Source organism: Sebastes umbrosus, chromosome 1, assembly GCF_015220745.1.
Source record: "Sebastes umbrosus isolate fSebUmb1 chromosome 1, fSebUmb1.pri, whole genome shotgun sequence".
Taxonomy (NCBI): Eukaryota; Metazoa; Chordata; class Actinopteri; order Perciformes; family Sebastidae; genus Sebastes; species Sebastes umbrosus.
In genome coordinates this window covers 4,443,013-4,455,904 of record NC_051269.1, presented here as the reverse complement: position 1 = coordinate 4,455,904, position 12,892 = coordinate 4,443,013, and the positions used below count along the sequence as shown (strand labels likewise).

General features: G+C 42.2%; 1 protein-coding gene across 1 annotated transcript in view; it reads right to left on the bottom strand.

Annotated features, from left to right (window-relative positions):
* Positions 1 to 12,892, bottom strand: part of cntn2 (contactin 2) — a 53,598-nt gene that overhangs the window by 37,034 nt on the left and 3,672 nt on the right. The window lies entirely within an intron of this gene.

Sequence of the window (12,892 nt, the reverse complement as noted above, 5' to 3'; positions counted from 1 at the left end):
GTCTCTGTGTGTGTGTATATGTGAAACCGCGCCCAGTAGTCTACTCCCCCTCCACCAACATCAAAACCATAAAACATACAAATACAAAATTAAGGTAATACAAAATGGAGAGAACTACTGATTGGTTTTTTTTAACAAGAAAAATGCTGCGGCGCTCTTCTGACCCTACAGTACATCTTTGGTGGAGATGGCCTCATCTGACTTGACCCTCAAACATTTATCTGCAACCTGTTTATAAGCATTTATACAATGTGTAAAGAAATTACCTATGTGTAGGCAGAATAGGGGAACTGACAAAAAAATTAAAAAATGTATTATTACGGCGCAAAAAGATCAATTTTGGGTGCTGGTGCACCGAAATGAAAATGTTTGTCGCACCAGTGCAACCAGTGTAAACGGTCTGGGGCGCTGTACTCACACGCCCATATTGACACCGCGTTTGGTTGATGAAAGCATTCCATATTGACCATAAAGAGATCCCTTCTTAATGCAGAACATTTCCCCATAATTAATATAATCCCGTCTTTTAATTAATTAATTAATGCTTTTTTTATTTTGTTTTCTGTTTTTTTTTTTTTAAGTAAGTAGAGTTAGCTCTAAAATCTCCTGTTCCATAATTCTACTCACAAGTGTATACTGTAGGGGGGGGTGTATACCTCTCCCTCTCAGATGACTTACTGAATCAACTAGAATGGCACTCAGAGAGCGTGGACCTCCCCCCCCCCTCTCCGTTCAGCTTGCGCCATCATCCACGTGTATTTTTGTTTATGTTGAGATCAGCTGTTTGTAGCGGAGCAAAATAAAACTCACCTAAACCGTCGTCGTTACTCTTTCCAACAATCACCAAGTGTGCTTTGGTCCAACTCAACTGTAATTTCACAGAGTTTAATGTGAAAAAACTAATTTACAGGTGTGTCCCCCCACCCCCTCCATCCACCACCCGCTCTCTCTCTGAAGGAAGGAGGCGGGGTCATGCATCATCAACGCCTCATCAGTTACACTGTGCATGTGTTATACCCAGAGCCTTAATGTTCTGGCTGATCGGAATCCTTAAATAAATTCCCTAAGCCGGATCATGATCCGGATCGCCACTAAAATCCAATGGATAGTTCATTGTGCCACACCCCACCACTCCAAAATTCAAATCAATCACAGACCTTTGGAGTGATCCTGCAAACGGACAAACCAACAAACCAACAAACCAACACCAGTGAAAACATAACCTCCTTCCTAGGCCTTCGGCCTTGGCAGAGGTAAAAAAAACAACCCAGACATTTACGGAATGTCTACTGCCACACCAGCAATAGTAAACAGAGCTGGTGGTAACATTTTGCCTGGATCTTTTTCACTGAAATGCTGCCAACAGGGTTTCATTTAGCTCAGTTCCCAGGACAGTGTCATTCATCATTTTGGCTTCAGTGGCAACAGAGAGAAGTTTCCCCAAACTTCAGTGTGCTTTGGAAGTTGGAAGGGTTAGCTTTAACAATTAAAGACATTCTACAGACTACAAATGCGATGTGGGTATGTGTTGATGTTTTTCAGAAGGATTGTTCGAAGTAGGGTTGTGATTGGAAAATGTAGCTAGCTAGAAGGAGAGGCGTTTTCAGGAGAGGACACACACCAACACACGGGGACAGGAGGACAGGAAGAGAGAGAGCGACTTGGAAAGTGGGTTTTTGACAGCTGTATAGTAGATTGATATTTGAAAAGTTTCTCACAAAGATTGTTTTGGATCTGTGGCTGTGTATCGATGTAGCATTATATCTATATCTTTAAACTCCTAGTGTATTGCTGCACCAAAACTCATGAAGTGAGTATGCACTGGCCTTGTGATACTGAACATTATCAAGACATGAGGGCGATTTTTCACAGTCCAAACATGGATATTTCTCAACTACTGCTAATACTGGCAGTGATGCTCCTGCTTATCTCTGAGCCCCAGTGTCACCCAGCAGAGAACCAGTCAACATTAAAATAGATAAGTTCCCCCAACCTCACCCTTTCTGTCTGGAGGCACCCAGGCTCTCTCCTGAGACTCCGACCCAGACACCGTGACCTCTGGAGTCAAGCATCGGTGCCCGCCGGAGTCCCTGTGGAGAACCAGCCTCGGTAATATTGGTGTGTCTGTCCCTGCTCATCTGTCACTCTGAACACAAGCGGTACCAAGAGAGACAGAGCGAGAAGAAGACAGACAGGGACACAGAGGTGAGAGCTGGGGTTACATTGATGTATGAGGCACATGTTAGCCTTTCACAACAGTTCTGATCCTAATTCAAGTAAGTTTAGCCAAGCATGATGGACTTGTCTGTTCTCTTTGCTCCGTTTTACCTTCTATAGTTCTAAGAAGATATAGAAACACAAGATCTGACAAAAAAAGGTGAATAAGAGCAAAGCCATTTTAACCCACTTCGATTAGTTTTAAGCAGTGGACCACACGGGTGAAAGCACTTACTGTAGAGGGACATGGAGTTAAGGTAAGACAGATCTTCTCTAGTCCTGGGTCATTGTTGCATAGTTTGTACTGACAAGTGTATTTGTTGCTGTAATATGTCCCATTCAGGACATATTTTGGTCACAATTATTTAGAAAAAAAAAGATCTCAGGGATCCTCAGAGTAAAAAGCGCTCAACAGCGTGGCGCTACTAAAACTGAGGGACGCACCCTATTTTTTCTCTGATAAAGCGACACTGCGAACAAAAAATGTGTGTTGAAATCAGCAGGAGGAGAGTTTGTAACGTTATCTGGAAGCAGCCGGTGGGCAGCGCAGTTCTGACTGGCTAAATACCGGAGATACAAACGTTAACGGAGGTGCCATTGAGTTATTACTATGAGGCGTTAAAGGGGCGAAGGTAAATTACAACGTTACCATGATGTGTTCAAATGTGATCTCGTAAAATTAAGTTTTTGGCGAGAAACTTTAATAAATCCAGTTGTTTGAAGGAGATGTTTTCACATCAATATAAAATAGTTATTAGAGAGAGTATTATGACCTGTTTAACTTCCTAACACTAGCTCTAAGCAGCTTGCCAAGATTGTTTTAATCAAAGCAAATATTTAAATAATCATAATAATTTGAATTGTGTGTTTTTTTATGCAAATAACCACTATAGATGACAATAGCAAAGTACAGTACAGTACTGTGTACAGTACCATCCCACCCACCGAAACAGGGCTCCCCCGGAAGCCACGGTGTAATTTGAACACTGTAATTTACCGTGAATATAATTTTTTTTATGTAAAATATATCGAATATTGAATGACATCAGGTCTAATATGTTATTCCTTCATTTAGAACAGAGATTTCAAAGGGACAGATAACATTTCTGAGTGGCAGACAAAAAAAAATACTTGCCTTCCACAGTGGCAGGAAGTGGAAAAAGTCAATTTCAGACCCTGGTTGCACAGCTCACCTTGTAAATATCCATTCATACACTTCAATCACATCCACTGACTGCTATCAAACTGTGCAGAAAGGGAAAGAAATAACTGTCAATATGCCTTCACAAACTCAAATTGTGCCCGAGTCCTCTTTACAGCTGCGTAAAATGGTGAGGTGACAAAAACACTCAGATAGCCAATAAAAAAAGCCAGCTGGAAGCTTTTGGCTGTGGCCAGTTTGTGACAGGAGCTATGATGTGGAAAGTTTAGAAAGACAAAACCTTCAGAGGAGTTTCAGAGATAGCTGTTAATGTTCATCTACGTGTTGCTCGGATGGTTTCTGTCCAGTGTTCAAACTGTAGAGGTTGTCACTGTCATGTGCTTCATGTTGCTTCGATCTAGCTCAGTGCCTGTGTGGAATGGCTCTCTGCCTGGTTCCGGGACTGTAGGAGGCTATATTTACATAAAGTGGAGTTATTAAAGATTTCAGGTCAGACAGTATTGGCGCTCAGTGAGACAGTCATTGTGTTCGTGTGTGTGTGTGTGTGTGTGTGTGTGTGTGTGATTGCACAAACAGCAAAATGCTAAGAATCTAAGCGACTGTCGACCAGGGTGGACTGTCCGCAGTGCACCCCAACCGCGTCGTACCCCCAGAGTGGGGCTCGGCCCACGTAAAAGGCACCAGGGGTCTGCGGCGATTGCGGCAACCCACCCGACTAGTGATGCTAATTTTGAAAAATGTTCTTGACCGATAACCGATTATTAACCTTTAACCGACAAGATTTGTGTCTCGCATGCAGCGCTGCGCCAGCTGCAGTGTATGAGCATAACAGACATTCGTTGACGAGAGTCCCCAGTTTACCCGTCCGTGAGCGTCCCCACCGCATATTAGTTTAGTTTAGCAGGTTGTCAGCTGTGTGTCTGCCCGGCATTACTTTAGCAAATGTCCAACAAACAGTGTGTGTATTTGCGCTACGTTAGGAGCTCTATTGTCGGAGACTTCGTGCTCACCACCACCATACACGTAGTCTGCGTAACTTAAGCAAGTTTCTGACAGACCGTGTGGCGGCGGGGGGTGTGGGGTTTATCGGTGGTGTTCTAGCTGTGAACGTAGGTGTAGCAGACAGTGTGTGTACAGTTTATTTGTCGGTGGATAAATGCTACGAAACTACAACTCCTCCGCTCAAGCGAGCTATAGACGGGAGCCGACTTCCTGTATCCTGCAACTCCGGCTCTGCCTCTTAAGGTGGGCTCTTAAGGTGGACCAGCTTTTCTTCTTAAAGAGACGAGCCGCTCCTCTGAATTTTTCTCAGCTTTTTAATTAATTATTAATATTTATTTTAACCGTTTAACAGATAGCGTTAATCGGTTAAAATGCCTAATGTCGGTTAACGGTTAAACGGTTAATTATTAACATCCCTAATATTAACTTTTTGTTTTTTTTCCTATTAGAATTTTGCAACTGGCAAACTCCTCCATGCAAAGACCAGATGAGCTGGTATAGACTAACCTTTAACCTCCGGTTATCTATGGTGAGCAGGATGGTGCTACACTTTAAAGTCTGGCCTTGTATTCTCAGTGGGTTAGCTGTGCTGCGCTAGCTTACCTAACATTATCAGTGTGATAGCTCCCTGGTGCTGACCTGCTATTAGCAGTCTGCAGCATGTTCTCCTGCACAGCGCTTCACTGACTTTTAATTTGAACTCCAAATGTTGGAAGACTTCTATCTACAGCCTCAACCCTAATCCAGACACTACGAGCCTTCCAGCATCCTGACGAAACTGAGAAGCACACACACACACACACACACACACACACACACACACACATACACACATCTGCATGACAGTGTTCATATGCTATTCTAATACTAAAATATAGACAAACCCACTATGTGCACACTGCATCCCTACTCACTCCTGGATACACACATACACACCTCTTATTTAAAGTGTGTGCTGGTTCCCATCTGTGAAACCGACTCTGCTCCAATCAGGTGACGATAGCAGCAGATTACAGAGGCATGACCCCCGACTGGACACTGTTGATTTGTGCATTTAAAGTTCAGTGCTGAGTGCATGTGACCTGATGTGCACTGACCGTGAGCTCTACTGTGCGCTTAAATAATGTGATCAAAAATAAATATGTGACTTGCTCTATCGTTTTCAGCCACATTGACCCTGAACACATCTTGAGTAGTATACTCTGTTGGAAAGAGGAGATTCTTAGCTCTCTAATGATATCAGGAGTGTTTCTGTACTCCAAATATTAAACAGAATATGTCACTTTACATAATGACTGTCACCAAACCATGACTTTGAGAAAAAGGCCATCAAAGTACATTTTTAGGTCTTTATTCAAATGAATCATGAACCATGAAACAAATTCATCCAGACATATTTGCACAAACACACACACACACACACATAATGTTCTGTCTTTGTCACATCGATTCATGGAACAAAGGCACTCACATACACATGCACGCCCATACCGACGTGCACACCCATACTCACATGCACCCTCATCAATTTAAAGGTCCCATATTAGGCTAATTTTCAGTTTAATTCTTGCATTTTATGTTTTGAATAGAACATGTTTACATGCTGTAATGTAAAAAAACAACTTTATTTTCCTCATACTGTCTGCTTGGATATACCTGTATTTACCATCTGTCTGAAACGCTCCATTTTAGCACATTTCAACGGAATTGCAGCCGTATTGCGTTGCCAGGCAACAGCTTGGGTCCATGTTTACTTCCTGTCAGCTGATGTAATTCACATACACTGCAACTGGAAATAAAGTGACACATTTAGAATGTTTACATTTAAAACTGTGAAATGGTCTGAATATTGTAGATTTGTGACATCACAAAGTTACAGAAATCCTGACGGCTTGTTTCAAATGCACAGTTTCTGAATACGGGCTGTGTGTATTTCTCCATGGATTGAGCGATTTGATACTTTCACAGTATTTATATATCTCTTCAACCTGCTTTATAATAAAAAAGACAGGAAAATCTCACTTTTTACAATATGGGGCCTTTAACTTGGCATATAAACTGGAAAAACAAAGTTTGGAAACTTGTGTTTGGTGGATTATTTCTCTGTTGTTACAATGCTAATGGTCATTGTATTTTACATCGTTGGAAAGCCTGTTTATTTACCTTCACAATGATGTCCAACTTGAAAGGATCATGCATTTGTGGGATGAGCAGCACAGCTGATTATGTGGGTAGCGCCCAAGAAAAATTTGCCAAAATGCTCCGTCAATGGTAAACAGTGTATTCTCCTGTTGGTACTGACTCTTGTTTTGAGTTGTTTGGTGGATTGGATGATTGAACTCTCTATCAGTAACAAGGAACAAACAAGACATATTGGCAATTTTACACTTTCTTCATTTAATACACCGTTAGGAGCCTCAGTAGCGGGTGGAAGATCCATACGCTGCCACAACAGCCTGGCACCTCCTCCTCATGCTGGTCACCAACCTGGTCACACATTGCTGTGGGATGGCGTTCCATTCCTCAATCAGGATTCGTTGCAGGTCATACAGCGTGGTTGTGTTGGTCACTCTAACACGTACAGCACGCCCAAGCTGATCCCACAAGTGTTGAATTGGGTTGAGGTCTGGACTCTTGGCCGGCCGTTCCATTCTCTCTACTCCCACATTGTGGAGGTAGTCTGTGATAACCCTGGCTCTGTGGGGGCGAGCGTTGTCATCTTGGAGGATGAAGTTAGGTCCCAGATTGTGGAGATATGGGATCGCCACTGGCTGCAAAATCTCATCCCGATATCTCACTGCATTGAGATGGCCTTCAATGATGACAAGCCTTGTTTTGCCAGTGAGGGAGATGCCCCCCCCCACACCATGACACTGCCCCCACCAAAAGCTGTTACTCCATCGGTGCTACAATCAGCATAGCGTTCTCCGCGACGTCTCCATACTTTGACCCTGCCATCCAACTTTGACAGACAGAACCTGGACTCATCACTGAACATGACATTCCCCCACATGTTCAGGTTCCATTGTCTGTGTTGTCGACACCAGCGCAAATGGGCCTGACGGTGAAGGCAGTCATTGCAGGCTTCCTGGTAGCCTTATGAGAATACACTGTTTACCATTGGCAGAGCATTTTGGCAAATTTTTCTTGGGCGCTCCCCACATAATCAGCTGTGCTGCTCATCCCACAAATGCATGATCCTTACAAGTTGGGTATCATTGCGAAGATAAACAGGCTTTCCAACGATGTAAAATACAATGCCAATTAGCATTGTAACAACAGAGAAATAATCCACCAAACACAAGTTTCCGAACTTTGTTTTTCCAGTATATTTTGGTCATGTTTGAACACATACTTTATATGCACACACACCTATACCTATGAACGGGGAACTAATGAGCATGAATGTGAGCCTTGTTAACTTTCTACAATTCTACAATTTCATTTAGCAGACGCTTTTGTCCAAAGTGACATACATCTGAGAGTTCGTACAACATAAGCAAGGTTTTAGATAGGAGGGAACAACATGAGTAAGAGCCAACAACAGCTTCAAGTCCGATCGGACACAGGAGCCGACAGATAGTGCACAGAGACAACGCACGGGGTGGATAGAAGCAGATTTTTTTTTTTTTTATCATCATCATCATTAACAATATCAACAACACCATCAATGTCATCATCATCATGAATATCCTGATCAACACCAGCAACATCCTCAATATCCTCATCATCAATATCATCAATAGCATCAGTGTCATCAGGGCAGGCAGCCGACCCACATGTCTCAATTCATTACTACCTACATTATTTTCTTGATAGTCATTTCATTTACACTGAATAGTGTGTTTTTACCTGCAATTTGTCCCTACTTGCTACAATTAACTTTGGTGACCATTGCAGCTGTTAGAAATATTTGGATCTGAAGTTATAGTTATCTGTATTATATAATCTATATGGCTTTAACACACTATTAAACAGCACAGCGGGCACTGGAGTACCCAGCCGACAGCTGTTCTTGTGTCTTGTGTTTTAGTCAGAATTTATGAATGCTATCTGTGTACTATAAAAGCTTAAATAGAAAAAAAAGAAAAGCTGCAGAATTTCAAATTTCAGCTGTCAACGTTTCTCTCTCTCGCAGACGTGCTCCGAGATCAGCTATCTGGATGATTTCTCTGAGCCGAACAAAGAATTCCCCTTCGTGCCATGCGGCTCCATATCTCCACTTTTATCTGACACTTTGGAGCGGCACAGAGCAGAGGTCCAGCAGTCCTGACAGGGTGCTGAGGCTCATATCTTTCTGAGATGGAGGGATTGACCTCGCTGGTCTCACCCCTTATTAGAGCACACAATGTTGAGCAAGCCGGCCACACTGACATGAATCTGCTATGAGCGAGAAAAGGTTTGAGTGAAGGCTTTACTGTTCCACTCCAGCTCAAAGAATGTCATATGAACCATAGACGGAGTCTGGTCCGTTGGACTGGTGGATCGATAGCAGCCTTGATATGGAGACGTGGAGCAGCAGAGCAGACAATATATAGATGTGAGGGTGAGGCACTCGGGGAATAAAAGAGAGATAAAGCAGATAAAGCTGAGAGACACTCTGGTTGCTCATATTTCTTTTTTTAAGCCTGTTATCTCCAGATCTTGACTTAGTCTAACTGTCTTGGTTAGTGTTAAGAACAAGCTGTTGTCTCCTGATCACAACTTAATTGTGTCATCATTTCAAGATAACATAGAATGCTTTTAAGTTTCCTAAGCTCGTTGTTTTAAGAAAAGATGTATAATATTCTGACGATATACACATTATTATTTTTTTTGTATCTGCGTAAATATGTCTATGTAGATATGTTGGAGGTAAGAGATAGTGTCACCATTATGCAGTTTGTCCACCAGAGACACTCACAGCAAGTCAATTTTCCCATTGTAAAATGTCCTCCTCAGTACATATCTTAGTCACAACACTTTGATAAATACATTTAGGGGGTCCTTATCAAAATGTCATGTGATTACATTCAAAAGCAATCATAAAACAATACATATATACATATGTATGTGCTCAAAAATGAATGAAGAAGAATGGAAACAGGAGCACATGGTGTCCCCTACCAACCTTGTCTCCTACAAAATGATGTTCCCATACAACTACGTTTGGAGGGAAACATATTTTCTATGTATTTCTTACGCTCGCAGTTTTAAACATGGTTAACGTTGTAAAATGAAACAAAACTAAAAAAAACCTACTTGGTTAGGTTTAGTAAAAAACATATCATGGTTTGGCTTAAAGTGGAAATGAAACGTTCGACCAAGTTAAGCTGGTTTACTAAAGGTATTTCCACTCTAATGAACAATTATATCACAAACATGACAAATGTTCAGCTATAAGAGAAAAAAGAAGCTCTGTTTTCATCATTTGTGGCAAGAGCGCCGCCATGTTGCAGTACTCTAGCCTGTGACGTCACCAGGTTGGTTGGCTCGGCTGAGTTACGCAGATACAGCGGTAGAGACTGTGAAAGACGGAGACTGAGGAGACATACAGTAGAAAACAAAAGAGGGGACACTATTGTACTGCTCCTTGATGTAAAGATGAGTTTTACAATGTTGAAACCAAGAACAAAACAGTCCACTGCAGCTGAAACTTGAGTTCACAGTATCAGTAACGTTACTGCAGCGCTGGCTAGTGGCACTGAAAGAGCCTCCGACAGGCACCGAGTCTGTCTCCTCATATCCCATCCTCCTGATCACCTGTCTCTCCTCCTCTGCTGTCTCATTCAGACCGTTCAAAGACAAGGTGGACTTTTGTAGTAATCCTCCAAACGGACAAACCAACAAACAAACCAACAAACCAACGCCTGTGAAAACATAACCTCCTTCCTAGGCATTCGGCCTTGGCGGAGGTAATAAACGGCGAAAGCAAATCTTTAAAACTCCAAAGCAAACACCAGAAGACTTAACGTCATCACAGTATGTGACTTAAATGGAATAAACATAACATTAAACAGGCTAATAAGACTGCTCTGGAGTTGGTGGAAGGTGTATTTTTTTTATCTTGGAGCTACGCTAGCGGTTTCCTCTGTGCTCCCAGTCTTTGTTCTACACTTGGCCGAACAGGTCGCTGACCAATCCTGTACCGGATGCACAGAGATGAAACTGATAGGTCCGACTAAGACGGAAAACAAGAAGGGGTGTAAGAAAATATTTAACAAAAATGTAATATCACGATATTATGTTTTGTGATACTGTATTGATTCTCAAAAACACTATATTGATTTTTTTATTAACAGTTTATATGCAAATATTAACTCAGTCAATACTTTATTTCATTTTCAACGAGATGTGCCCTCTTTCAAATGAATGCTATGATGTTGGATGTTACAGGGACTGTGATAGATCCCACTGTCCTGATCGCTTAAAAAAGTGAACTTTTTCCTTTACTCGGATTTTATGCATATGGCAGTGTGTTCTTTATACCGACAGTTTTCCTGTTAAATGAGATTTAAAAAATTCCAATTTATCGCCTTACTTATGGTATCGCAATGTATCGCAATATATTGAAACGTAACTAGGGATGTTAATGATTAACCGTTTAACCGTTAACCGACATTAAGCATTTTAACCGATTAACGCTATCGGTTAATTAAAAAGCTGAGAAAAACTCGTTACTTAAAGGAGAAAAGCTGGTCCACCTTAAGACAGTCTGAGCCGGCGTTACAGATACAGGAAGTTAGCTCCTGTCTATAGCTCGCTTGAGCGGAGGAGTTGTAGCCTCGTAGCATTTAACCACCGACAAATAAACTGTACACACACTGTCTGCTACACCTACGTTCACAGCTATGACGCCACCAACAACACACACACGGTCTGCTACAACTTCGTTCACAGCTGTAACGCCACCGACAACACACACACTGTCTGCTACACCTACGTTCACAGCTATGACGCCACCAACAACACACACACGGTCTGTCGGAAACTCGCTGAAGTTACACACATACGGTCATATGTGTGTGTGACAATGGTGAGCACGAAGCTACCAGCAGAGCTACAGATGCTAATGTAGCACAAACACACACTCAGTTTGTCGGACAATCGCTATCGTTAATCTAGGCAGACAGAGTATCGCTACGCCGGGCAGACACACAGCGGACAACCTGCTGAACTAAACTAAATGTGCGGTGGAGACTTTTACTGGGAAAGTGGCTGCATGTCCGCGACACTACATGCAGCATCGTAGCTGCTAAGCTAACGTTCCCGGACGGTGAACTGGGGACTGTCTGTTTTGCTCATACACTGCAGCTGGCGCACCGCTGCATGCAAGGCACTAATCTTGTCGGTTAACGGTTAATAATCGGTTAACGAGGGTCGGTTATCGGTTAAGAAATGTTTTCAAAATTAGCATCCCTAATTGTAACCCCTGTATCGTGGTATGTATCGTATTGCCAGATTCTTGCCGATACACAGCCCTAAAAACAAGTGTTTTTCACAACATACAGCTGGTCCTTGGAATGTCACTTTCTTGGTATCAATAGTGTTGTCAGAGCATGGAGACATCACAATCTTGCTCATGCAGCTAATATGTTTCTATTTCTTTTCCATTTCATGTTTCTTTGCGTCCAATAAGAGTCGGTCACAAGTAAAGCAGATTATTGCGTCCATTTAAATGTAGTCAGTAGCTATCGCTTTTCATTTCTGCAACGCACCATCCTGCAGCCTTCTGACAGCCTCTACAGAAGAAGATTACAGCTCTAAAGCTCATATCTCTCTGCATGTCTTCTCCGGCTTAGAGTAGTGTTCACAACCACCGTCTGCTTCTTGCTGTCCAGGATCTAACAAATCTCTCTGACAAGTCGGCTGCTGCAAAATCAGTATGTGATGTCTCACTGAAATCTAAACTATGAATCATTCAATTCAGGTTAACTGTACATGTGCTGTGCATAGAGTGAGTGCAATAAGGAAATGTGAATATGACTGACTCATGGGGGACTGATTTCTAGGAGGTTATTAAAGTGCCAGTAGTCCGTATATTTTTGTCATCATTGGGCAAAAATTCCATAATAACCTTTCAGCATATTGTAATTCAAGTGTTCTGAGAGAAAACTAGACTTCTGCTCCTCCTCATGGCTCTGTTTACAGGCCTTAAAACATCTAGCCTATGACGGGAGACTTTGACCAATCACAGGACATCTCATTGAGAGAGCGTTTCTATTGGCTGTGCTCCGGTCATGTGACCAGAACTTGGTGTTCCTTTACCAGATTTCACAATGGCGGTAGCGTCACAAACTTTCTCATTTTACAGCTAAACCGTGCACTACAAGATGATTCTGAAAACATTTGAGGAGAGAAATAGGCATTAATGTAACACACCTGGTTCTTGGCTTCATTATTTTTTTAATTGCTGTATTTTTCTTGGTATGCGAATATTGATATTGATATTGATTCATATTTGATCAGCGCTGCCTAGTTTGACCGTTTGGTCAGAGTTCAGAGTGATTGACAGCCGGCTCTCATAGACAG